Source organism: Marmota monax, unplaced genomic scaffold (assembly GCF_021218885.2).
Source record: "Marmota monax isolate L192 unplaced genomic scaffold, Marmota_monax_Labrador192_F-V1.1 WCK01_AAM20220418_F8-fsc00047, whole genome shotgun sequence".
NCBI classification, from domain to species: domain Eukaryota; kingdom Metazoa; phylum Chordata; class Mammalia; order Rodentia; family Sciuridae; genus Marmota; species Marmota monax.
In genome coordinates, this window is record NW_026692072.1 from 10,215,215 (window position 1) to 10,241,488 (window position 26,274).

At 60.6% G+C, this 26,274-nt stretch overlaps 1 protein-coding gene across 2 annotated transcripts in view; it reads left to right on the top strand.

Annotated features, from left to right (window-relative positions):
- Window positions 1-4,092: 4,092 nt before the first annotated feature.
- Window positions 4,093-26,274, top strand: part of Cd82 (CD82 molecule) — a 38,937-nt gene continuing 16,755 nt past the window's right edge. Inside the window, exons 1-2 of one of the 2 annotated variants that reach the window (XM_046456440.2) lie at window positions 4,093-4,230; window positions 23,050-23,128. The gene's annotated coding sequence lies outside the window, so the exon portion shown is untranslated. The remainder of the gene's footprint in view (window positions 4,231-23,049; window positions 23,129-26,274) is intronic. The other variant, XM_046456448.2, reaches the window with a different exon arrangement.

The following is a 26,274-nucleotide window of genomic DNA, read 5'->3' on the forward strand; positions in this document are numbered from 1 at the left end:
GGGAGCGCAGCCTGAGGTCCAGGGCTCCCTCTGGGCTCTCCCCTGACAGCTTCCTGGCCTGGGAGTGCACCCTCTGGAAAATGAACGCCCTGTCCCCAAGTGAGCCAGGGGACACTGCATAGAGCAGAGATCAGCCCCTGCCACAGAGATCACCCGAAAAGCAACTGAGAGGCAAAATAAACAGTTGGGGGGGATTTGGTGTAGAGCCGCCCTGGTCCAGGTATGGTCTCAGGTCCCCCCAAGATTCACATGTGGTCCCCGCTACATCTTGTTAAGAGGGTTGGAATTTAATCCAGCCGCGGTGTTTGCAGGGGGGTCTCCGGGAAGTGATGCGATCTAACAGGGTGTGGTGGAGCCCCATGACTGATGTGCTAGTCGGGGTTCTCTGGGGGGCAGAGACAACGGGAAGCATGATTATAAGAAGGGATTTGTTCGACTGGCTTATGCGACCAGCTGGAGAGTCCACAGTGGCCGTCTGCAGGCTGGAGAGCTGGAGGGACCAGCAGCTTGCAGTCCAAGAGGCTGAAGCCCCAGAACAAGAGAGAGCAAGGGTGCACCCCAGCCCAAGACCATGCTTCTGGGGGTCACTGGCGGAGGAAGTCGGCTTTGGAAGACGGAAGAATCGAGTCTGTGTCTGCTGCTGCTTCCTCATTCTCCCAACTTTTATTCCCCCCAAGCCGTCATCCTATTGGACGGTGCTGCCATTGCCACACCCAGAAGCCTCTTAGTCTCCGGTGTCACTTGATCCAATCAAGTTGACAATTCAAATTGACCTTTGCAACTAAATACTGGTGGCTCTATAAGAAGAGGGAGAGAGCAAGCAGAAGAGATACAGGCACCCTCGCTGCCCCTTGCCATGAGCTGCCTGGAGACTCTGTAGTAAGCCATCACCAAATGTGACCCCTCGACCTTGGGCCTTCAGAACCATGGGCCCAAATAAAACTCTTTTCTTTATAAAGTTACCCAACCTCAAGTGTTTCCTTAGAGCCATGCAAAAGGGGCCGAGACAACAGCACCAGGAAACAAACCTTCCCTTCCCCTCCCACCCTGAGCTGGGCAAGTCTCGGGGGCTTTGCTAGGGGGCAGGCACCCACAGGAACCTGCTGCTCATGTTCCTGCCAAGGAGGACTCTGGGTCTCCCGCTCCACTGCTTCTCCTCCACACTTGGCACATCAAGGGGGGGATTTCTGAAACTGGGGCCCCTGTGGGCAGACCCCTTTGAAGTCTTGGTGTCCCCCAAGAGCTGCTCGGGGTCTTCTGCCCAGGCTTGCTCGGGTGCTCTGATCACCTCGCCCCTGGAACTAACTGTCCCACTAGGCAGAGTCTCTCGCCAGAGGCGTCTCTGCCTTCCACCTGACAAAATGCCCAACGTCACGACAAAGTCCGGCTTCTGCTGGGAGAGAGGGGATGAGGACAGCTAGAGAGCCATCTCACACGGCTCTCCAGCCATGACTCAGCCACACACCTACTCAACCACTGTCCCCTAAGTTCCAGGCCCTGTGCTGGGGAGGCCAGGCCAAATGGCAAGTGCCATCTTCTGTGTCCCCCCAGAGCCCACGCCCTTTCTGGATCATGCTTCAGGCATCGAAAACCCTGGAACTCTCGGGCTGGGCTTCAAGGCCTGGGTTTCAAAACCAGTTCCAGGGCTGACACAAGCCTCCTGCCCAGGTCCGTCCTCCCGAGGATGACCCTGTCCCTGGTGTGTGTCCCCCCGAGGGGCCAAGCACTGGCTACAGGCAGGGCGTGTGGGCAGGTGGGCAGCAGGGTTCACATGCCTGAGTCCTCGTCCCCTTGTGACCCAGGGCAGAGATGGAGACAGTGGAAGTGGGGTGGGTGGGCTTGACCTCCCCACCAAGCTCCTGCGCAGAAGTCAGGGATCCTAAATTTGAACATGGTCTTCTTGATCCTTTTAAAGAACATTTGTCAAGGTACAAGGATGAACTTTCTTTTCTTTTTTTTTTTTACAGCCTGTTAAATATTTAGACACAGGGTACGTGGGCCTTAATTGGCCGTCTCAACTTGGGCTTCCCACACAGTGTAGTCTGCATAATGGGACCAGCGCCCAGGCTAGGACTCCTACAGGGAGACCCCCTTCCATAGGCTGCAGAGAAGGGTGGGGGTGGAATATGGCCAAGATTCCAAAAGCCGCCTGCATTCTGCCCTCCATCTCTCATCCGGAAGAGGTGGCAGTTGGGGCTAAAGTGAGGAATGTCTGCCCAGGGAGCAGGAGAGGGCAGATGAGATCCAGCTGTTCTGCCAGCTGCAAGCCACCACCACCAACACCCCCAGCTGGGGTTGGGGAGAAGATGTGGAGCATGGGAAAGAGGAGGTTTTTGATACCCATTTTGCAAGGGTTGGGTAGGGGACGGAGCTGGAATGTAGCCCAGTGCAAAAAAGCACAGTGGTTCTCAAAGTCAAGTCCCTGGACCAGCAAACAGCATCAGTATCTCACCCAGAAACCTGCCAAGGACCTTGGCCTCCGTCAGGATAGACAGTGTCCCTCTGTGGGAAGGACAACCCAGTGGGACACTGTTGGCCTGTAGGGATTCCCTAGCTCCACTTGCCCAACTCGGTGTGAAAATTCTATAAAACAGATATTTTACTGGGCAGCGAATATACATTGGGCACGCACATGCCCAAGCCAAGGGCCAGACACTTCTGAATGCGCTCACGTTCCATCTTCAGCAGCCAGTATGGGTATTAGTCCTCTTTTCAGGGCTCATGGTGGAGAGGTTAAGTAACTTGCTGTGGCCTGGGTTGGAGCTGCCAGGAGGCTGCCTAGGTCCGGGCGATCCTCAGACCACCTTCCCTCCTTCACTGTGCCCTCGACAGTGGTTCTCAAGGTCCGGATATAATTCAGAATCACCTAGAGGCCTTGGGAAAACCAGTTGCTCCAGAGTTTCTTATTCAGGAGGCCTGGGTTGGGGCCCCCAGATATAATAAATTCCTAATAAGTTCTCAGGGAATGCTGGCGATGTCTCTGGTCCAAGGCCCATGCTTTCAGGGCACTGGGCTGGGCTGGGATCCAGCTTCCTGGCCTATTTCACCCAAGCACAACAGGCAGGGTCACACCCTCCCCACAATGGCGTTGTTGTGAGATGCAATGAGATAATGGGGCGAAAGAGCTTTGTCAGCTGCACAGGTTAATGGTTCTGGTCATTAGTCTGGGAACCCGCCTGAGGCTGGTCATCTAGAGTCTGGGGGTACGCAGGGCTGGGAAGCAGGGCGGGGCCCTACAGCCTTCTGGAAGCCTTTGCAGCCCACCTTCATTCGAGGCCACTTCTCAAAGGAGAAAGTTCACGTCCAGGGCTCAGGGCCCAAACCCCTCCTGCTGCCCGCTCCCTTGCCTAAGGCAGCCTGCCCCACGAAGCTGGCTGGCCTGGGCCACTTCTCCAGGGGCCAGTCCAGGCAAGCTGGGGCAGCATTAAGCCTGTGATTCAGGGCTTGGGGCTGGATCCCGCTCACCACCGCCTCCAACATGAGACGCCCAGACCACGACTTCCCTTCTCTAAGCCTCAGGTTGCACATCAGTAAAACGGGCGCATCGTGAGTCCCCCGTGAGCGGTGGGAGTTCAAGGGTTAGTTCATTTACAGCAGCTTGGCTTCCAGCCTGCTTCCCGACAGGACTTCCACCAATGGTAGCTGCTCGTTTTTTTAAAAAATCGCCTGGCCCCGGCCGCTCCCACGCCGTCCCTGGGCTGCACCCGGATACAGCCGCCCTGGGCTGCCAGCGCGGGGCCCGGGCCGGCGCCCTGAGTGGGGCAGCGGGGCCTTGGCCTGGGGAGGCGCCGGGACCCCGCGGGGAAGGGGCGTGGCCGGGGCGTGGCCTGGCTCAGGCGGGCAGGGGCTGCCTTGGAGGAGGAGGAGGAGGCGGGGACGACGGGAGGCCCCGGGAAGGCCGCCAGCGGGTGAGGACGAGAGGCCGAGGGGGGCGGGCCGTTAGGCAGGACAGCGGCGGGCTTCCTCCTTGGCGCGACCTGGAGGCGGGAGGAGCTGGCAGGGCGAGGGGCGTGGCCTCCCCGCCAGCAGGGCCCAGGGGCGGGGCCGCCAGGGGGCGTGTCGGGGCGGGGCCTCGGGGGCGGGGCCTGGCGAGGCAGCTGCGCTCCCCGAGCGCCTCCCGGAGGGGGACGGCGGAGAGACCGAGCCCAGGGCTGCGCAGTCCGACGCGGACCGGGGCGTGAGCGAGCCACCCGGACTTGCTGCAGCGCGGAGCCAAAGCCGAGCCAGCAGGTGAGCGGGGCTGGGAGGCCGGCCGGGGAGGCAGGGGCGAGTAAGTTTCGTCCCGGTTCCGCCGCCGCCGCTTTCTCTCCACCAGCAACAGGTCGGGGCAGCGGGCGGCTGAGAAGGAGCCTCAGCTGCGTCCCGGGCCCCTGGTTCTCCGTTTCCTTCGTGCACAGCTGCCGCTGGGTGGCCCCGAGCCGGTCCCGCACCCGGCTCGGGATCTCTGGGTCCCAGGAGGAGGAAGTTGAGCCAGGTGACTCCAGGCTCCCGTCCTCACCCCAACCCCGGAAGGTGAGGGCCTGCAGGGGAGCCGCGCGCTTTCAGATCCTGCGCTCCGGCGCGGTGCCCTCCTTGCAAAGCAGAACCCAGCCAGGCCGCTGCTTCCCCGATGGGCTCCGACCCGAGAGCCGCGGCCGGGGAACCCACAGCAGGCGGTTTTCTTTCTGTCCCTCCTCCAAATTCTGAGAGCTCCGCGGAGGGTCCCCAGAGACTTCAAGTCGGAAACTCAGCGGGGCTTTTCCAGGTGAGCTGTCCTGAGGGCCCGAGCCCGGCGTACCAACAGTGCTCTGCTGGTGGTAAATGGGGAAGAGAAGGGGAAACCCCACGGAACCCTGTTCCCAGAGCCAAGCTCAGGCCCCTGGGGCTCATGTGACAAGGCCAGAGTTAGTTTTGTGGGCTGAAAGGCCTGGCGCTGGTGTTGGTGTGGGAGTCCCCTGTGCTGGCCTGGTAGCTGGGATCCTAGTTCTGTGGGCAAGGATTTGGGGATCGAAATCCACTTCAAACTTCAAACTTCAGTTTCCTTGTCTGTAAAGTGAGGGTAATGACAGGACCCAAGAGAAGTAGCAGGAACTGCATAAAATAAGGTGTATTCAGTGCCTAGCATGGTGCCGGCACCCAGGGAGGACTAACTACAGGACAGCTACTTCGAGGTGGCGGGGTAGGTGATGGACTGGCTGCCACCTGCTACCAACATCATTTGGTTCATTTGGGGGTTGGGGTTTGTGTCACCTGGACCAGAGTAGCCGGGTTTTCTGTTCTATTGTTTGAGGCTGCTAGGTGTTCAGTTAAATAAACCAAAACCCATTTACTGAGCACCTGCTATAACTAAGACAGAGCTAGGGGGTGCAGAAGTGAGCGATGGAGACCTGGCCCTGTTCTTACCCTGAGCTGCTGACATTCCCACCATGTGCCTCCTGGAGATGGTCACTTAGACCCAGGGCCCTGGAACATGGTTTTGTAAGGGTCTGTACTGTCCTGGTGGCTGGAACCCCGCTACTCCATTGCATGCTTGGCTGGGGGTGGAGGCGAGGACAGGAGGAAACCTGTGTCTGTCTGAGCAGGGTCTCACACCAAAGGACACTGAAGGAGCTTCATGTCAGCTGTCTGCATCTTCTAGGGAGATGAGCTGTACACTGTAGAACAGGCTGGAAAGTACCCTGGAGTAGAGGCTGACGGAGGCTGCACAGTATGGAAGGGGACTGTGTGTGTGTGTGTGTGTGTGTGTGCGCCCGCAGGGCAAGCGAAGGTGTTCAGGAGAGGAGGGGGGAGACGCCTGAGAAACCAGGGCAGGGGGTGACACTTGAGCAGTACTTTCTGCCAGGCTCCCCAGTCCTGGTGGGGCTCAGGTCAACCTGGAGCACAGACTCCTCTTTCAGTGGCAGGAGGTTAGAGATGGGTGTGGCCGGGAGGGAGAGGGTGCAGGCGGGAGGGAGAGACGCCTTGTGGTGCCATCACGCCTAGCAGATATCTAACTCCAGGCCTCACACTCTGGTCACCCTCTGGGAAGGGGCTCAGAGACGCATAGCAGGGACTCTCTTATAAGATGCAGAAAGAAAGGGTTGAGGGCTCTTCAGGGCCCAGGAGGGGAGAGTTGGGGTCTCCACAGTGGAGATGGCGTCTTGGGCAGAAAGAAAGGGGGGAGCCAACTCTAGGAGGTGACCCCTTTCCCCACTCCTCAGCTAGGGTTGGTCGTCTGGCTGAAGTTTGAACTGTGGGGTGGGGGAGTAAGAGCAGGGATGGTGGGTGGTCCACCCAGCTGGACTCCTGCAGGGCCTTGGATGCCCGGGTGGGAAGTTCAGATGTGAGCTGTAGAAAGTGGGAGTCACCGAAGGTTCTCGAGGGACACAGTGGTGGCACTTTGGAAGGGCAGTCTGTGGCAGAGGTGTGTGGGGGGGGGGCGGATCCAGCCATCATGGAATAAAGAACTGATGGCGGCTGTGGTGATGGGGATGAGGAGCCTGGGCAGCTTTGGGGACGTTGGCCCGTGGGCGTTAGCAGGCCCCCCTTACCTCTGGCCATGGGGGTAGGAGAGGCCCTGCAGGGTGGGGGGGCGGTATCCCTGCATGTCCTTCTGTTCCCCACCCTGCCTAGCCCCTGGCGCTCAGCAGGGGCTCAGGAGGGCAGCTGAGTGGGGTGGTGGGGGTGCCCAGTGACAGGGAGGGAGCCCCCCAGGAAGGCCCTGTGTTCAGCCATGGAGGAGAGCAGGTGGGCCTGGAGGAGGCTGGGCCGGCCAGCGGAGGGTTTAGGATCTGGGTGTCTCCCACCCAGCCCAGGGGGCGGGGCTCACAGTCAGCCGTGGACAGCAGCAGGCAGCCGGTCCAGCACGAGTGTCCTGCAAGGGCCAGGGGCCTGGTGCCCTTGGGAAGTCCCGTTGGCCACCCCTCCCCACCTTGGGGACCAGCCCTGTCTGCTGAGGACCAGACACGGCTGAGCAGACCCAGCCCCGAGGCTGTCTTCAAATTTGGAGCAGCCGGGCTCTGTTGGCACCCCTGGTTGCTCTTGGCCTTGGCCCAGCCCCTGCTTCCTCCAGCCTGTGGAAGTTGTGATTTAGGGAGCTTCAAAGGGCCAGAAGCTGGCTCTGGTGGGCCGAGTCCACCCCTCTGTGAGGCAGGAGACTGGCCAGGTGGGGGGACCCTTTCATCTCATCAGGAGCTGTCCTGCCCACCGCTCCCCTCCCCTGAGCCTGGGTCTGAGGAGCTTGGAGGGGAAGCCCAGAGGTAAACAGCCAGTGGTGAGGGGGGATGTGTGGTCCCCGCCCCCCACAGGCTGCCCTGCAGAGAGGCAGCCGGCCACAGACCAGCGCCTGTGAGGGCCAGCTGGTGTCTCTCAGGGCTGACTTGTCCCCCACTCATGCCCAGGATTCCCCCTAACCATGGTGATTTCCTGTCCCATCTGATTCACTCTGTGCTGACAGGGAGAAGCAGCTGGGGGGAGGAAGGAGGCCTAGATTCTGGCCTTGCAGTTAGTTCCAGCTGTGCTTATATGCTGTGTGACCTTAGATAAGTTCCTTCCCCTCTCTGGGCTTCCCTTCCCCTACTCTGTTGATGGCCTATCCTTTACTTGGCTTTAGGGGCACCTGTCCTTTATACAGTAGGGGACTTGTGAGAATACACACCTATGCACTTGTGTGCACACACACTTGCTATACAGTCCCAACAGAGCAGGGCTGGGTAACTCCCCTGGGACAAAGGATAGTTGTCCTGCCTCCCTGCTCTTCTTTCCTGGCCCCTCCCTGAAGTCCCTACCTTCTGCCTGTGGCACAGGGACAGGGGACAGCAGGATGGTGCAGTGCTGGGCTTTAGAGCCCTAAAGCCCTGGCTCTCCTCCTTCCTAGTTGTGGGACTCCTTCTGACCCTCAGTTTCTGAATCCGTAAGTTGGGCTGATGACAATGACCTCATGAAATGTCATGGAGCTATAACAGAAGTGACGTGACATACTTAGCATTTTATACCTGGCCCGTGGTAGATGCTCAATAAATGAGAACTGTCGCGACTCTGCGCCTGGCTGGCTCGTACCGTGCTGCTTCTCAGGTCCCCGTGACCGTCCTCTGTGTGCCTTCCGTGCCACCTCTCTGCCTCGCCAACATCTGCGTGTGCCCCTGACACCAGTTATCTGTGCAGTGCTCCCCAGCTCCTCCCGGGGCTGGTTCTCCCCAGCAGGGCCCAGGCTTCAGGTGGGGGTCAGTCTGGCCAGCTGTGGGGACGCCCTTCCTTCCCGGCCCGGCGCACACCGGGAGCCCTCCGTCCCGCAGTGGTGTACACAGTGCTTCCGCGAGTCCTCGCGGCAGGGACTGTAGCCTGGACACCTGGCACAGGGCCTGGCACCCAGCAGGCCCTCGGGAACCGGGGGGACTGGAAGCAGGACCTGCATGCCCTGCCTTGCCCTTCACGCCGTCCTCCCCTACCTGAACCCGGCTCCAGCGGAGGGAGTGGCCGCTGGGCTCTCTTCCTCTGCTGCCTGGCCTTGACCCCGCAGAGAGGGGAACAGCCTGACTTCCTCCAGCCCCGTGGGGGGCCTTGTGACCTCTCCTGAGCCCTGACTCAGCCAGAAAAGTCACCTTCGGGTCAGCTTTTATTTGTGGGTAGTTCTGCCTGAGGGGCACGGGCTGGGGGAGAGGGAGGGTGGCCTCCATGGTGGACATTGTCCATGCAGACCCTGGAGGGCCACTCTGGGTGGCACCTCTCTCCTCTGGCTTCTTGGCCTCCTGTGGAGGCATCTGCTGTTTGGGGGCCCAGCTCTGGCTTTCCCTGCAGAGGGGGCCTAGGCTGCCAGGGACGCTGCAGGGGAGTGGACGCGGTGCTGGGGGTTTACAGCCTGGCTCTGCTGTGGAGCTGCGAGTGACCTTGGCGGGGGTGGGGGGGCGAGGCCCTCTGGACTGGTGCCTCACCCTCAGGGAGTGCTCCAGAGCCTTCTCCTCGGGGTCTGGGGAGTGGGGAAGGAAGAGAAAAGGCAGGATCACAGACCTCAGGCCAGACTGCCCGAGGGTGGTCTGCCTCTGACCAGCTGGACGTGGCCTTGGGCAAGCTGTCTTGTCTTATCCCCTCTCTGACTGGTTCCAGCACCTGTTAGCCACAGAATCCACACCTGCAGACTCAACCAACTACAGATCAAAACTATTAGGGAAAAGAAATTTCTATCTATTGCAAACATGCAGACTTTTTCAAGTTGTCCTGTGGTTAAAGAATGCGGTGTATCAACTGTTTACATAGCATTGACATCGTATCAGGTACTGTCAGGGATCTGGAGAAGAGTTAAAGTGTATCAGAGGGTGAGTGGGGGTTATAGGAAATATCATGCTATTTTTTTAATAAGCGATGGTGAGCATCCGTAGATCCTGTACCCTTCTCAGGTACCAAGGTGCCACAGTGCTTCTTACCTCCTGGGCTGTCTGGCAGTGACATAGGAGCTGCTGTTTGTGCTGCATCTAGGACAGTGCCTGGCTCCGCGGACATGCTCTCTATACCTGTGGATCTTGGAACTTGTGATTGATAGGAAGCAGGATTTAAGTCTTTAGGAGAAGGAGAGCCCGGGGACTAGTTCTAGTCTAGGGAACCAAACACCTGGGTTCAGGTCCCAGCTCATCCTTTATTGGCCATGTGACCTTGGACAAGGCACAGCCCTTGGGTTGCAAAACCGTAACTATCATCCTGTCCCCTGTGGCTTTTGTCAGTGAGGTATATGTACAGTGTTGGATAGCCGCGGGTTTTTTTTCCTCAGAAAAATGTCTTCTGGGTGCCTGGCCTGTCTCCTGCAGTGCGACAGGCTGGGACACAGGTCCCAGCTGCTGCCAGAGGGCACTGCAGACACCGATCAGCAGAGCCGCTCCCCCACTCAACAGGCCACAATGTCGGAAGCTACCTGTAAATATACCCATTACAACAGACAATTATAGAGGTTAGATTAGAGACCATTTTCTTCTGCCAATCTTCTGGGTCTTCTGCAGTGAGCCTGTATAACTTTTATATTTAACAATAAAGCTCTGAAAATATCCTACATATTTAAACCAAAACGTGCTACGTGAACTGGAACCACATTGAGGTTTCGTTGCTCTTAATTCCTATCTTTTCAGAGGCAGGCGGGAGTGTGGGTTGGAGGTGAATTATCAGCGAGTGGAGCCCCAGAGAAGGTGGCCTGGAGGCCAGAGTCAGATACCGCGGGGCGGGAGGGAGCCTAATCTGGCGGCACAGGTGGTGGCCCACCCTGGCGCTGGGGGGTGTGACAGCTTTTCAACAGTAGCTGGAAGGAACTGGCTTCTGGGCTCTCACCTGGGACACTGGGGGAGAAAACACCTAGGGGCTTCTGGGAGGGTAAGTGGACTAAATGCAGTTGAGCTCCAAGAGGAAGCTCCAGGCAGCTCGTGACTTGGAAATGCTACCAGGAGGGTGGCCTCCGATCAGCCCGAGACTGCTCTCTGCCCCAGAGCTGCAGAGTTAGCTAGACTGGCAGAGTTTCCCGCTGGACGAGAGCCTGCTGCCACGCAGGGCCAGGTGACAGGAGCGGGACCGCAGCACGCTTCCTGCATGTGCCCTGGCCTTGCCTTGCGTGTGCAAGAGGCGACAGGTGACTGGCTGAGCGCAGAGAGTGCAGCTCAGAGGGACCAATCCGGGAAGCCACTGTGGGGTCTGGGGCCGGGCGTGAGGAGGGGGCGGAGCGAGGCTGGAGGCGGTGACCTGGTAGAGGGTCCCCAGCCCGTGCACAGAGGAGGCACTTTGATGCCTGGTATGCAGTTAGCACTCAATAAACGTTGGTTTGCTGTTGCTGCTAATCATGATAATTAGTAATCACTCTGCTGCGGTTGGAAACCGTCTCCCACTCGGCTTATCCGAATGCTGTTGCAATGGAATCTGTAAATTGTCATTTATAGAGGACTTAGAAAGGGGGGGGGATGGATTCTCTGAAGTCGCGCAGCAGGCGAGTGGGAGTCAAGGCTGTTGTCACCCCCTTACACCCACACAGGCAGACAGCCCGTCTCCCTGACGCCCGGCCTCTCGGAACACTGTAGAGTAACTGGGGCAGAAAGGATGTGTCTTGCTGGGTTCGGTGGCGCAGGCCTGTAATCCCAGCGGCTCAGGAGGCTGAGGCAGGAGGACCACAAGTTCAAAGCCAGCCTCAGCAAGGACAAGGCGTTAAGCAACTCAGTGAGACCCTGTCTCTAAATAAAATACACAGTGGGGCTGGGGATGGGGCTCAGTGGTCCGCCCCTGAGTTCAATTCCTGAAACCAAAAAGGACCTGACAAGGTAGACAGCAGCCCCTCATTTACCAGGAGGCAGAGTGGTTCAAACTTGTGTAAGTTACAAACAGGGAAACCCTGGGGTTGTTGCTACCACTCGGAACCCCTCGGGCGGGGGTTGACGTCAAGCAGACTAGGGAGGGGCCAGCTCTACCCCCTGGTGCCTGCTCACCTGCGGGCAAGTTCTCAGCCTCCCAAAGCTTTGGTTACCCTGAGGATTAAATGAGATGGTACTGATAGCGAGCTTCAGAGTCCCCTTATCAGTCCAGATCCCGTGGGAAGGGGATGCTTAAGGATGGTCCCAGATCTTAGAGCAGGGGACTGCAGGCCAGCGATTCCAACTAGAAAACAGATATTTCTTGTCAATTTTTTTTTAAAAAAAACTCCATCTTCATCTGAACCAAATGGCCACCAAAAATCCCCACCCCCAAACTTTCTAATTGTGGGAGAAAGTTTTTGTGGAAAAACTTGCAGGGTAAAAAACAGACACACGGAAGTAACTAATCACCCAGAGATAACCACTGCCCACGGCTTGGTGTTTTGGCCTTTTAAAAAAACTCAAGTTCGCACACACCAGATTGGGATCACACCCCATGGGAGCCACTTCCTGTGCCACCTGGACAAGCTCACTGCGGCTCAGGGGAGCTTCCTGGGTGACTCAGAACTCTTCTAAAGGAGTTTCCCAGCTTCATAGCATCAAAGCACAGGAACCTATGGTGGCCTGCCTGAGTGTCCCCAGCTGTCACACAGGTAGGCCATTTGAATTTTTCATCAGCACCCACATTGCTAGAGTGAGCGCCTTGTCTTCACATATTTTGTGCTTAAATCTCCGGAGCTCATGCAGGGGATCTCGGAAGTGACTTCCCAGCTGGGCGGTCCTTAAACTCCAAGTGTCAGGACCAGATTCTTGGGGGAGAGCCCTTCCCCCACACACATAGAGACACCCCGACGGCAGGAGGCACCGGCTGCCCCTGTGCTCGCTGGCAAACCCACCGGCCGGGCCGGGCTCTCGGGGTGTGCGTGTTAGTGAAAGAGACAGACAGCAGGACAGTGATAGACCGGGGGACTTTTCTCTGCAGTTATGGTCTGACTCTAACTCTCTTCTCTCTGGCCCCTGTCACATCATTAACTAATGATGGGATCTCTTTACTATTTAATGGCCTGTCCCTACAGTGACTCCTTTGCAAGTAGCCTCCTGGAGACCAGGGACTGGTCTGGAGGCGAGGCTGTGGGGGAAGTGTCTCTGGAGTAGGAAGGAGGCAGGCCACGGTGGGGCCCTGGTTCTGGAAATGACAGGTGCGAGAGGCGTTTGGAAGGCCCCTGAAGGCTTCAACCCTAGAGTGGCTGGCTCTCTTGGCATGGGGTGGCTCCCGAGAATGTTCACTTCTTCCCTTTCTCCTTCCTTCTCTTTCTTGCTTTCTTCCCCCCCACATTGGAGATTGGATCCAGGGGCACTCTAGACTGAGCTACGCCTTTTTATTTTATTTTGAGACAGAGTCTTGCTAAGTTGTAGAGGCTGGCCTTCCGTTTGCAATCCTCCTGCCTCAGCCTCCTGGGTTGCTGGGATTCCAGGCGTGTGCCACTGAACCTCCCTGAAAATGTATATTTCTAACACTTGGTCCCAGGAGATGCTGCAGCACTACACTGAGAGCCAGTGGGGTAGTGGAGTGGGGCAGGGGTGGGGCTTGTGTTGAATTTCAGCCCCTGGTGCTGCTGACGATTGGAACCTTGCCCTGCTCCATAAAGACTCCTCCTGTGAGGCCGGAACTCACCAGCCCTCCCTCGCCCACCGCCTCCCACTCCTTCTCCCCCAGGGCTTTGTGTGTGTGGAAACTTAACAGTGCAGCAGGAAGAGATGATTATCACCACCCCCACTTTACAGAAAGGACAAACTGAGGTCTGAGTGGTACCTGCTGCATCTGAGGGTGCCCTCAGCCGGAAGGAGCACTCGAGACAGGACCTGGGTCCTGTGGTGCCCCAGACCCCGACCCCCTGCAGTTCTACCTTCCCTGACTGCTGTAGCTGCCCAGGAGGCCCCAGGGAGGCAGGTTCCCAGACACCGCCTGAGCCAGGGTCTTGAGGCAGGTTTTGTGGGAAGCCAGAAACTCTCCTGCCAAACCTGGGCTGCGCCTGGCAGGAGCATCAGAGGGAGGCGAACCCGCACCTGTTGGGTGTCGATGTGTGCAGGCAGCCATGACGTCCAAGTGGCCGTCCCCAGCGTCCCCGGGTGGGACTCACAACCCCGTTTTACAGATGAGGAAACCGAGGGTCCAGGAGCTGTGGCCTGCCCAGGGTCACAGTTGAAAGGGGCAGAGTGGGGCTTTCGATCCCCCAACTCCTGGGCCGTGCCTGGTGGGGGGGTCCCAGACCAGAGGGAACCCGGAGACGGAGGAGCAGCCCCTGCCCACCCTCTGTCCACGCAGAGAGGGTCAGCCTGGGACAGAGCCTGCTTGGGGTCCAGGGCCTTGCGGGGGGGCCTGGCCCTGTCTGGGAGGCCCGCTCAGCCCTGCTCGGTTGCTGCCTGACTCTGGGGTCCTGGGTAGCCCCCTCATGGGGCATCCGGTCATCGCTTTTCATAATGATCCCTTTTGTCCACCCCTCCAGCCGTCCAGCACCCCGGGAGACAGGCGGGCAGGCTGTTGTCACCCGGCCTGTTCCCCCAGAAGGTGACAGCGTGAGTGAGTCGCCCAGGGTCCTGCCGCTGCGGGGGGCGGAGACCAGGGATTGGCCTGTGCTGTCCTTGCCCGTCCTGAGTTGGGCGGTGACCCCAGCTGCTTCCTACATAAGGAGACAGGACTCGGGCCACCCTGTTCCCAGCCTGAGGGGCCCCGGCTCTTGGCCGGCTGGTGGGTCCCGGGAGCTCGCTCGGCCAGGAGCCCATGGCCAGGGAGGACGGGGTCCAGGCTGTCTGTCCCCAGCTCCCCCCCAGGCCCTGCCCTCTCCTGGGGACTGGGTCCTTCTTCCCCAAGGCGCTGTGCGTGTGGAATCTTCCAGACTCACTGTGGAGCTGGGCCCGGTGGCTCTGCCTGAGGCCACTCCTCGCCAGCTGCATTACAGTGGTCCTCGTCCCTCCTGGCCTGGCCCAGCCACCTCCCCACCCCCAGGCCTTGATCCCCTGGCCAAGCCCACTCCGCTGTCCTGGGTCTCTCCACTGGGAGAACCTGCCGACCCGGTTAGTTCACCTGGCAGAGGCGGGGGTGGGCCAGGCGCGGGCAGGGCCAGGGCCCTTGGGTCTGCGCCTGGGGACGGGCCAGCGGCAGGACCACCGCTCTCCTGCGGTGACCTTGGGCAAGTCACCTGTTTTCTCCTAAAAACCACAAGGACCTCTCCTCACTGAGGACTCCTGAGGCTCATGGGAGAAAAGTGCCCGCGGCCTGCCGGGCCCTCCCCGCAGCGGCTCAGGCTGACTGTCCCCGCCAGAGCCCTCTGACAGGCCCGGGCTGCACCCTGCTCCCAGGCCTGAGCTCCAGCTGCTCCGGGTAGCGGGGTCCTAGACGGCCGCCGGGCGAGGGCTGGGCAGAGGGACGAGGCAGCGCCTGGAGAGGTCATGGGTCCCTGGAGAGGTCACGGGTCCGGTGCTGCAGGCCTCCCTGGACCCGGCCTGGCCCGGACTCTCCTCTCTGAGCCCATGTTTCCCGACCTGTGCAGGGGGCACCTCTCCGTGACCTCCGACTCCTTGTGATGAGCGGGTGCTGGACCAGCAGGGGCGGGGATGTGGGGGCCCCAAGGGCCGCCGCGCAGAGCCCTTGAGCCAGCACCTGCCGCTCCTTGACATGTCCCCTTTGCTTTCTGAAGTCACAGTCTATTTTCCCTCCGAGCTCTTTTCTTCCTGTAGGAAGGGAGCCCAGTAGCCCGCCCAGGTTTGAGGCCCTGAGTGAACCTACCTGCAACACAACTCCCGGGCCTGGTGCCTGGGGTCCACTGGGGGCACAGGCTCCTTCTCTGCCTGGACGCACGCCCCGCTGCCCCACCCCGTGGGCCCAGAACCTTCTCACGGTGATAGTCATCGGCACACTTCCCCTTATTGTGCTGGGGCCTCTCACTCCTCAGGCTCCCACCTCCTAAAGGGGACAGAGGGGGCCACCCCTGGCAGGGAAGCAGGCCGCCTGGACCCCCAGTCGGGACTCTCTGCCCTCACCCACCCCGTCCCTGGCCAGGCTTTGCCTCCCAGAGGCTGCTGTCCCTCCAAGGGGAGCAGTGAGAGGGACCTGGTGTCCAGGGTCAGGGTGGAGGGTCCCTGATTGCCACCCTGCTTCAGAGTCTGCACAGGGACTGTCCTCCTGCACGGGGAGGGAAGGGGCGTGAGTGACCGCGTGGGGTGGGCAGCTCTGGGGCCCAGGGATTCCTTGGGGCTGTTTGGGACCTGGTGCTGGCTGTGACTTCGCAGTGGCCGGCTGAGGCCGGTTCCTTCTCCGGCTTCTGCTTCCTCAGGGAGCAGCCCAGCACCCTCGGGTGACAGAGGCCCAGGCCAGCCTGGGAGTCTTGGTGGGGCTGCGGGGCCTTCTGGGCCCGTCCGCTGGCCCTGGGGTCTGCGGGAGGCCTGGGCGGGCGGGAGGGGCCGGGCTGACGGCTGGTGACGGAGCCTGGGCTTCAGGGCCCGCAGGAAGCCCCGAGGGGACACAGGGGTCGTCAGGTGGGCACTCAGGGCAGCCCCTGGGGTGGCCCCGCGGGCAGAGTGGACGAGGTTGCTGGGCACAGGGCCTGCTCGCTGGGCCGGCTTCCCGCTGCCCCCAGGGTTCCCCAAGGCCAGCAAGGGGGAGCCCCGGGATCCTGCGCAGGATGACCCCCTCCCCGACTCCCAGGGCCCTCCGTTCCCTGTCCCCCCCCCCCCCCCCCCCCCGCTGGGCCCTCATGGTGCCTCCAGGCGCCTCGGAGCCCGCGCATCTCAGAGCCCCAGCAGGGCCTGGCCTGTGGCCGCCCTGTGCGGACACCCCGGGGCTAGAGGTCCCTCGGGCCAGCTGTGGAAACCCCAGAGGCCAGGAGCCCGGGGCGGGCACCCTGAGGGGCAGTGCCCGCTCCTGTTCCCAGGGTTCCTGGGCGACCTGCCCAGTGTCTGGCTGTGGCCACCGCCCCGCGGCCGGCCAGGGACACAGCAGCTGGGAAGCCCAGCCCCCACCCAGGCCCGGAGCCCAGAGCGCGGCTGACCGTGGGGGTGGGCGCCCAGGGCTGGAGAGGACGGCGGCTGGGGCTGGGTGCGGGTCACCCCGAGACCTGGGGCTCACAGGCCCCTTGCGTCTGGGACCAGGAGGGGAAGGCTGGGACCCGCAGAGGTCGGCCCTAGAGGAGGCAGAGGCCGCGGCCTGCCCTCCTCCCGGCTGCGCTGGCCTGGAGCTGCCGGCCACCCAGCAAGGCCACCCCGAGCCCCGGGCCCCAGAGGCTTGCTGCAGCCCAGCCCTGACCACAGGGTCCAGGAGCCCGCACCTGTGTGCAGGCCCTGGCCCCTCCCGGTGTCCCCATCAGTGCCCCAACCCAGGACAGTCCCTGTGCCTCGGAGGTAACGGGACCTGTGTCCTGGGAGGAGGGACTGTGACCCATTCTACAGTCGCAGGAGCCGAGACTCAGGAGGGTGAAGTGACAGCCGGGGCGGCCGGCCAGCCTGTGAACGCCCTGTCCGTGGGGCCATCCTCCCAGCCGCCAGGCGGGGCCCTGGGGTCTGTGCCGGACGCTGTCCTGGGAAGGGGACCTGGATGAAGTGGCCTTGCCCCGCCCGCCTTTCCCTTTTAAGTTCCCTCTGGGAGGGACTGACAGGACCCCTGCTGTCCCCAGGGTGGGGACCCCTGTTTAGAGCCCTGCCTGTCCTCCTCACTCCACCCAGGGCCACAGCCCTGGCCCAGAGGGGACCCCTGGCCAGCCCACGTGGCCAGGCTGGGGGTGGGCATGAAGCAGCTCACAGTGCCCCGTGGTGGCCCCGTCTCTGAGTTGAGGCTGCGTCACCCCCAGGGGCCGGGTACTTTGGCTCCTGTCTTCCATTGCTCCTTCTGCAGATGGCCCCGCGTGGCCCTTGGGCACAGGGACTCCGCCCCGACTGCTGTGGGATTCCTGGCAATACCCGCTGTGGGACGGGCGCGAGTTTCTTTGCCACCTGGGTCTCAGTTTCTTCAGCTGTAAGATGGGATCGAAAGCGTCTGGGCGTGGTGGCTCTGGAGGCTGAGGCAGGAGGATCTCGAATTCAAAGCCAGCCTCAGCCATGGTGAGGCCCTGAGCAGCTCAGTGAGGCCCTGTCTCTAAATAAAGTACAGAACAGGGCTCCAACCTAACAAAAGCAGCGCTCCTCTCATGGGGTCATGGCAAGGGTCAGCCAGGCCAGGTGACTGCTCATTGCCACCGCTGCTAGCTTTGTCATTTGAAGCTGGGGACTGAGTTCTGAGGAGCCCGTCTTGTCCCCTGGCGAGAGGGAGGTGGGACCCTGTCGTGCGGTTAGTAATTGTTTACTTTACGTCACCTCCAGACTGGGCGTCTCTGACCACAGGGAGGGCCGTCCGCCATTTCCCATGTCCAGGCTGGGGTCACCCCAGTGGGGACTCCCCTACCGGAGAAGGCAAGGAGCGGCCACTTGGGAGGGCAGCTCCCCAGGGGCCATTCATTTTGGGGGAACACACTGTCTGAGTTGGCCTCTGAGCAGGAGGTGGCGTTCAAGTCCCCGTGTTTCGGCCTGGCCCTGGCCCAGCTGGGGACAGTTCCAGAAGCTAAGGGCAGACACCGGCCTCACCCTCAGCGACTAGAAGCCCACGGCTCAGGGTCTGGGCGTCGCCCGTGACACCTAGCTTCACTTGTCACCCCCAGTCACAGCGCGGTTATGACTGTGGGCTCAGAGAGCAAGGGGCCTGCGTGCGGAGCTGGGCCACTGTCCCCTGTGTGACCGGGCAAGTGCCACCACCTCCTGAGCCTGTGGTCGGCCTCGGGCTGGGGGTTTAAATGAGATAAATTAGAAAAGCAGATGCAGGCTGGGGGGGTGTTCTGTTCCTCACGCTTCCCTCTGCTGGACCCCAATCCAAGTCCTTGGTGACGGTGACCTCCTGGGCAGTCTGTGGGAACTCTGTCTGTCCCATGTCTTTACGTATGCCCCTCTGCCATGCCAGGAGGGGACTCCTTGCCATCAGGGCTAAAACGACGCGTCCCCCACGTTGCCGTCGCCTCTGCGAGTCCACGTGCTGCGGTCAGGTGACCTCAGCTGTCTTCTTTCTGCAAACGCCCCGATCGACCATTTTACAGATGAAGATACTGAGGTTCCAAGGGGGCAGTGACTTGCCAAATGTCACACACAGCTCTGAGAAATGAGACCGGAATTTAGGTCTGTTTCAGTTCAAAGTCCCCGTTATCTGGTTCATTATTCTGTCCCCCTTGGGGGGCTGGAGAGGGCTCCTCCAGAGAGGGCTGGCTGCTGAGAGCCCCCTGGTGATCTGGGGACTATTTATGATTAAGAGCCTTGGAATCTGGGGTTCCTGGACAGCTTCTCATGCAGTCCCCACACGTCTCTCTATTTCCCATCCAGTATCCTTAAGTGTGTGGGCTGTGTTGAGGTGGCTGATTCCTCAGCCTTAGGGACAGAGCCCTGGTCAGCCACTTCAGGCCAAGTGGACCCCATCTCTCCATCTCAGGGTGCTGAGCGATCCCCGAACAGTGCTGCCATGTGAGACAGGCCAGGAAGCCTCGGCTGCCCCCACCAGTCCCCTCTCCGACCCCCAATATCTGCACTAAAGACACACATTCCCAGAGAGTTAGGGATTCACTGTCTCCTGTGGACCCCAGTGTCTGGACCAGGTCATGCCAGGTGCCTCCCTAGCCTGTGGGTCTGAGCTCACGGCCCTGGGAACCCAGCCTCTGGAGGGAGCAGGGGCTGCCGGGGCCCCAGCAGCCCGCTGAGAAGCCGAAACCGGCCCAGAGGGACCGTGGGAGGCCAGAGGCTATGGCTCAGCCTCTGCTTGCGTCTTTGGCTGCACAGAGGCCAGAGGTAGGGGGGCAGGTGGGGAGCACCAGGTGTCACTCGGCACCTTTCCTCCATGTCCTCTTTCTTCATCCAGAGGCTCTCCAGGCCTGAGAAGGGCCACGTCTGTGGGCCTCATGAGCACACTGAGGGACCGTCCTGGCCAGGTGAAGCTGACAGGGAGCTGAGGGTCAGGCTGGGAGGGGACAGGCCACGGACGGAGGTGTGGAGGGGTGGGGCACCGGCTCTACCACCCACTGCACCCACCTGGAGAACAGGTGAGGAAGGAGCGCCGGTCTCCGTCACACCTGAGCTTGAGTCGTGGCTCAGGCACTGGGTCACCCTGGACGAGACACCGGCCTCGGAGCCTCCGTCTCTCCGTCTGTTAAGTGGGCCTCACAGTCTCTCAGTGGGGAAGGGGGGTTCCAGGAGATAGTGGGTCCAGACGGGGGCCGGACAAAGCCTGTCACTCCCGGCTGCAGCTTGGCAGGGGGGCTGCTGGCCTCCTTCCTTCAAGTGCCCGGAGTTGAGCCCCGTTACCTAGTGGCACTTTGGGCTCTGAAATCCTCTGAGGGGACACGTTTCCCCAGCCTGTGAGGTGGGGCAGGAGGGCTGTGCTCCCTAGTGTTGCTCTGTCCGCACATCTCAATCATCCAGCAGCCCTAGGAGACGGGGTTCCACTAGCGTCTCAGGGCTTGAGGTGAGGACATTGGAGCTCAGAGAGGTTTAGTAACTTTCCAACATCACACAGCAAATGAGTGAGTTATGTTGAGACCTTCAGGGACAGTCAGTGGGAAGCAGAGCCAGCGTTCAGAGTGGGTCTCCGTCCTGCCGTGTGGCCGCGGGCTTCTCCGTAGCCCAGGGTAACCACTGTTTGTTTTGTGTTGTTTTCAGCAACAACGAGATAAGACTGGAAGTTGGAGAATGAGGTAGTGGGAGGTAGAGGTCAGCCCCTGGAGTCACCCATCAAACATGAAGGCACACACGGCCGGCCGCCTGGGACCAGCTGCTCTCCCTGGTGATCAGGACAAGGTCCAGAGCTCTGGGGCGGCGGCGGCCCGCTGCCTCTCTCCCCGACTCCCTGCCCGCGGTCGGTCCCAGACGTACCCACAGGCGGGACCTCCGAGGCTCAGGTGGCCGTGGGTCCACCCAGAGCAGGCGCAGAGCCCTTCCTCTGGTCCCCTGGCCCAGGAGCAGCAGGGCCGTCCCCAGCAGAGGACTCCCGACTGTTGGCAGGAAACCAACTTCCAGGTCACCTTCGGTCACGTTTATTAGACACCTGCTGAATGCCCGGCCCTTCAGCTGTGACTTTGGCCTCACCCAGCCCCTTCCGTTCCCAGGGGGACAGCCGAAGCACAGAGGTGCAGTGACCCTCCAGGGCCACTGTGATCAAGGCGGGAGGGGCTGGGAGGAGAGGGTCAGCGCCCTGCCTTGGCCGAGAGTTACTCCAGTCACTTGTGGGGTCCTGCGGGGTCCACGTCCCATCCCGGATGAGGAGGCGGCTCCATGGTGTTTCCCAAGGTCCTGGGGCAGGTACTGGAGAGCCGCGGTGGGAGCCAGGCTGGGGGCAGCTGCTGTGTGCCCGCTGTGTCTCCGGCACGCTCTGGTGGGCAGGGCCAGGCGGGAGGGGAGGGGAGCCCTGGGCTGGACACTGCACGTCCTCTGCTTGAGGCTCTGTCCAGGCTGGTGGGTCACCTGCGGCCTCTTGTGGTCTCTGGGCCCCCCGGACAACTCACTGCCCCGACGGGCCTCCTGCCCAGCGATGCTGCCCCGGGGTGAATGACCGGGAGACAGGCCTTCAGGACGGGGCGGAGAGCCCATGGGACACTCTATCCCAGCAGCCGCCCCTGGCCAGGCACAGCCACACCGGGACACCTAGGTCAGCTAGGCCTTCTGGGGACAGCGCTACAGCGGTCCATCTCAGCACGTGCAAACGCCCAGGGAGACCTCACCCTGATCCCCGGGCTCACCCCAGAGCCATCACCAGGCTCTCTGGCCATGGGGACAGGGGCCGGTGACTTCAGAGCTCCAGGGTCACTCCACCAAGGCCAGGAGCACTCCTGGGCAGGGCACGTGGCTAGAGGGGACAGCGTGGGGACATGAGCCTGCCCACTGCGTGGTGGGGTCTGTGGGCGCCACCTGCTGTTCTGACCTAAAGAGACTCAGGTCCCGCCTCGAGGGAGGCAGCCTGTGCCCGCCACTGTCCCCTGCCCGCCACTGTCCCCTGCCCGCCACTGTCCCCTGCCCGTGATGCCATCTCTTCTCTTTTTTGAATCTATCTTTATTTGTTGTAACTGGTTGAACACGACAGTAGGGTGCATTTTGACACAGACACAAGTCGAGCACGACCTCTCGGGTTGCGATGACGGTAGAGCCACACGGGTTGCGTGTGCACCAAGGGTGGTGAGGTCCCATTCATTCCACCATCATCCCCCCCCCCGCCCACCCCCGCCCTCGCTCCCCTCTGTCTAGTCCAGACCCCCCCTGCTCTCCTCCCCCACCTTATGTGGAATCGTATCCGCACATCAGAGAAAACACTGGCCTTTGGTTTGGAGGATTGGCTCATTTCGCTTGCATGACAGCGTCCAGCCCCATCCATCAGCAGATGCCATGACTTCCTTCTTCTTTAAGGCTGAGTAATATTCCATGTGTACAGTTTCCTTATCCATTCACCTGTTGAAGGCACCTGGGACTGTTCCATGGTCTAGCTGTTGTGAATTGAGCTTCTGTAAACACTGATGTGGCTGCGTCCCTGTCCTGACTTTAAGTCCTTTGGGTATAAACAGCGATGCCATTTCTTCCGTCCTGCATCTTCCTCTCGGGTGGAAGTTGATGTACCCCTCAGAAGCCCTCCTGGCCTCCCCAGGCCTCCTTCCCTGTCTGTGCTCCTACACCCCCGTCCGGAGCACTTCCGTGCGCCAGGCAGGCTCGGGGGCAGGGGAGGCAGGGGTAGCCCTCCTCTCAGGGAAGCTGCCGTCTGGCTGGGGATGTTCACACCAGTGAACAAATCCGGCAGCTGCCGTGAGGGCTGCGTGACAGACCCTAGAGTCACTCAGAGAGCCTGATTCCCCGCAGTGGTTCTCAGGCAGGGCAGGGGCATGATCCGATTCTGCTGGTGGCTGGGGTGATGCCCTCTGTACAGCTCAGGTGTTCAGGGGAGGCCCTGGGGAGGAGGACCGCTGCCTTCTGAGCTGAAGAAGGCTGAGGTCTTCAAGAGGATTTCTGGAAAGAGTGTTGCTGGCAGTGAAACTGCAAGTGCAAAGGTCCTGAGGTAGATAAAGCCAGATGTACTGGGATGTAGGAAAGAGACCAAATGAGCATGTGCAAGGAGAGCAGGTGACATAAATAAGGGGGACAGAGGAGAGGCATGGCAAACCACGTAGGGCCTTGCCTGCCACTTAAGCTGATAAGTTTTTATAACTGATAAGTTGTCAGCTGCATCCTGTTGGATGGCTGCAGGCAGGGGAGGGACAGGGTGCATTTCTTTTTAGGATTTGGTGGGGACAAGGGTGGAGTGGACCCTGCGACCCACTGGCTGAACAGGCAGGAGATGCTGGGGACTGATGGGGGCGCGGAAGGAGCCCTGAGCTGCCACTTAGGTGTTGGTCTGAGCTCGGTGGGTGGAGGGGCCTCTGAAGCCTCACGTTGGGCGGGGAATGTGGCCCCAGGGACCTCCTTGGCTGTGGATCTGGCATTTCCTAAGGTGTGTCCCGTGTGGTGTTAGGAGCTGTTAAGTGAAAGGGTTTCCCTGGTGGCTTGGGAGAGACTCCATCCGGGTGTGGGGTGCCGGGTGCTGAGCATCTCAGGACGTCACTGGTCTAATGGACGCGGCTCTCAGGGAGGGTGCATGCCACTCGGGGCCAGGTGACAGCGCCATCTTTGTTCTTCACAGCACAGGCGTCTTCCGAGACTCGTCTTCTGAGGAACCGCTCCGGAAAACACTGTCCTGGTCCAAACCCGTCACTGGACAGGTGAGCAGGGGGCGGAGGGCTGTCACCTATGCACGGTCACATGCTGGTGTCCCTGGGGAGCAGGGAAGGACCCACACCCGTCTCTGGGCCTAGGGTTGCTGGGTCCCCACAGCCCTGGTTCCCCCCAAGGCTGCTCAGCAATCTCCAGGTCCTCCCTCTGCCCAGGTGAGGGACAAGCCAGGCCTTTACTCTAGGGCACAGACTCACAGGTGGGGGGCAGCGCAGAGGGGTCTCCCGGGGTCCAGCCTTCCCAGCCCGTCCCTGCACCTGGGGCTCCAGGGCAGGTGGGAAGGCTCGGCAGCAGGTCCTGCTTCAGCTCTGGGTGCGCACCCCACGTGCCGCCTGCCACACCCCGTGGGCGGGCGGGGACACAAGAGACCTGCAGATTGTCTCAGCTGACTCAGGCCGTGGGTCTCAGACCCCTTCCAGATGGCTAAGTGTTTAAAATCCTGGTGTTCTTCTCCTTACCCCTCCTGCCCCCAGCCACCTACCCATCAGTCTGTCCTTCTGTCCATCTTTCTGTCTGTTCACCCATCCATCCATCCATCCATGTGTTCCACCATTCACCCATCTATCATCTATCTATCCTGCTATATTCCCCCACCCATCTAACCGTCCATTTACCCATCCATCCATCCATCCATCCATCTGTCCATCTTTCTGTCTATTCACCCATCCATTCACCGATCTCTCTATCCAACTATCCTTCCACTCACCCACCATCTCACCTCCATTCTACCATTTACCCATCTATCCACCCATCTGCCCACCATCCTACCATTTCCCATCCGCCCGTCCATCCTCCGCCCATCTACCATGCGGTGCGGTGGAGACCAGCCCGGCCAGAGTAGGAGCCTCCGTAGAAGTTAGTAAGATATTAGCAAAATGATTTCACTGTACAGTGGCTTGGCATAAAATGATACCTTTGGTCGATTTAAATTGTAGTTGCCTAAAAACGCCCGACTGACCTGCTGTGGAGCTGACCGGCGCTCCATGACTGTTCCTGAACCTTCCCTAAGATGCGCTTGCATTCCCTCGGGTGTCAGGGTATTTAGCGCACCCTCGCAGGAGGCCCGGAGTGCAGATGAGGCACAGCCCGGGGAGCTTCTGTTTGCTTGATTTCATCCACAAACGAGATGCTTAGCGCTCGTTTCTGCAAGTACCCAGCCAGCCCGCCAACGGACGGGCGTTCAGACGCTGAGCCTGCTCTGCTCACGGGCTCCTCACTGCCCCTACAGCGGGAGGTGACAGGGTGCAGGAGGTGCCCAGTCCACAGGGAGGAGAGGAGGCCCAGGAAGTCCCTTCCCAGGGGCTGTGTGACTGCAGAGCCGGGATTCGACGCTTGATGGGGACCCTGCGTATTCTCTAAGTAGCCATCAGTTCCTGCCACCTGGCCTGCTGTTCCCGTCTCCCCGAGACCCCACGCTGAGGGTGTCCTTACCCTCGCTGCCTCTTACTGACCCTGGCTTGGACCTAGAGGCCCTACGCCAGGGCTGCAGGATTTCCTGTAAAAGGCCAGTTGGTCAGTCTTAGGCTGGGAGGTATGGCTGCGGCCAAAAGCCTTTGTTGATGGGGCAAAAATTGGCATTTCATGTCATTTCCATAAATTAAATGTCCTTTTAATCTTTAAAGTATTTATATTCAAAAAATGTAAAATCTGGCCTGGCGCAGTGGAGCACACCTGTCATCCCAGCAGGGCTGGGGAGGCTGAGGCAGGAGGATCAGGAGTTCAAAGCCAGCCTCAGCAAAGGTGAGGCACTAAGCGACTCAGTGAGCCCCTGTCTCTGAATAAAATATGAAATAGGACTGGGGATGGGGCCCAGGGGTCGAGTGCCCCTGACATCAATCCCTGGTGCCCTCCTGCAAACAAAAAGTAAAATCTATGCGTAGCTTGCAAGCTGCTCAAGGGACAGGAAGGGGCTGGCTTTGTCCAGAGGCTCCACCCCTCAGTGTGGGAGGCCCAGGTGGGACTCAGCCCGGGCCCTCAGCATCCAGCTTCAGGGTCTCCGCCGGGCTTGGTGGTGGCTGGGGGCTCTCTGAAGTAGGTGCCACACTCCATCATGGGGCAACCTGGGTGTGTCCCCTGCCGTTGCTGAGCTGCCCCCTGGTCTTGGAGGACGTCTCATCTTCAGGGTGCAGAATGTCCTTCCCGTCCTGCTCCCGGTTACTGTGAGGAGAAACACTCTACACCTGTGGGGCCGAAGGACGCGTCCTGGACCTTGGCCTCCTGCCCCCGCTGCCCCCCCACTGGGGAGTCTCAGGTGGCCTCCAGGCTCGTTCCAATCACCTGAGCTGCCTGTGGTCCAGGGCCTTCTGGCTCTTGTTTCGACATGGAGACCCTTGGCCTCTGGCTTGGGGTGGGGACCAGGGTTCTGGGCACTGTCCTTGGCAGTGCACATATTGGTGGCCTTGGGCACCCTCTTTATCCCTGAACGCGGAGGTCACTGCAGGGCTCAGCTAACGCCTCCTACAGTTCGTGTGAGTGAGCGCCCCGCAGAGGTGCCTGGGTTGGAATTCCAGGGGACTCCAGCCCCGCAGCCTGCCTTGGGCGTGGCCTGTCAAACCAGAGCCCCGCTGAGCTGTCCCCTTGATACCCAGTGGCTAGCTGGACCAGGGACCATGCCGTCCCCACAGAGCCCTTATGGCCTCAGCTCCGCCCAGCGGGGAGCACTTCCCGGAGGAAGCAGCTTGGACTCTGGACCCAGCACCTTAGCCCTGCGGCAGGCAGGTCACTGGCTTGTGGGAGCCTCAGGTCCCCAGGGATGGAAGCCCCCCCCCCCAGGGCTGGTTGTGAGGATCCAAGGGCACGGCGGCCCCTCCCTGCAGCCGCTCCTCCACGCGCCCCCATGTCTGCTGTGTTAAAGTTGCCATTTCCTGAGCCCCCACTCCCTGCAAGGCTGCTTGGAGACCCTCCTGCTCAGGCCCGAGCGCGGTCACTGTCGCGGCCCTTGCTGGACACGCTGAATCGGCAGCGGGGCCTGAGGCCGGGTGCTGAAGGGCCGCGGCCACCCTCTTCCAATTTCACGGGAACCAGAGGTGCCAAGACCAAGTTCCCCCGGGAAGTGAGGCCTTATCTGGGCTGCTTGGACCTGTGCCAGGTTGCCCCTTGAGCGTGCCCCACGTCCCCGCGTCCTGGGAAGAGGCCA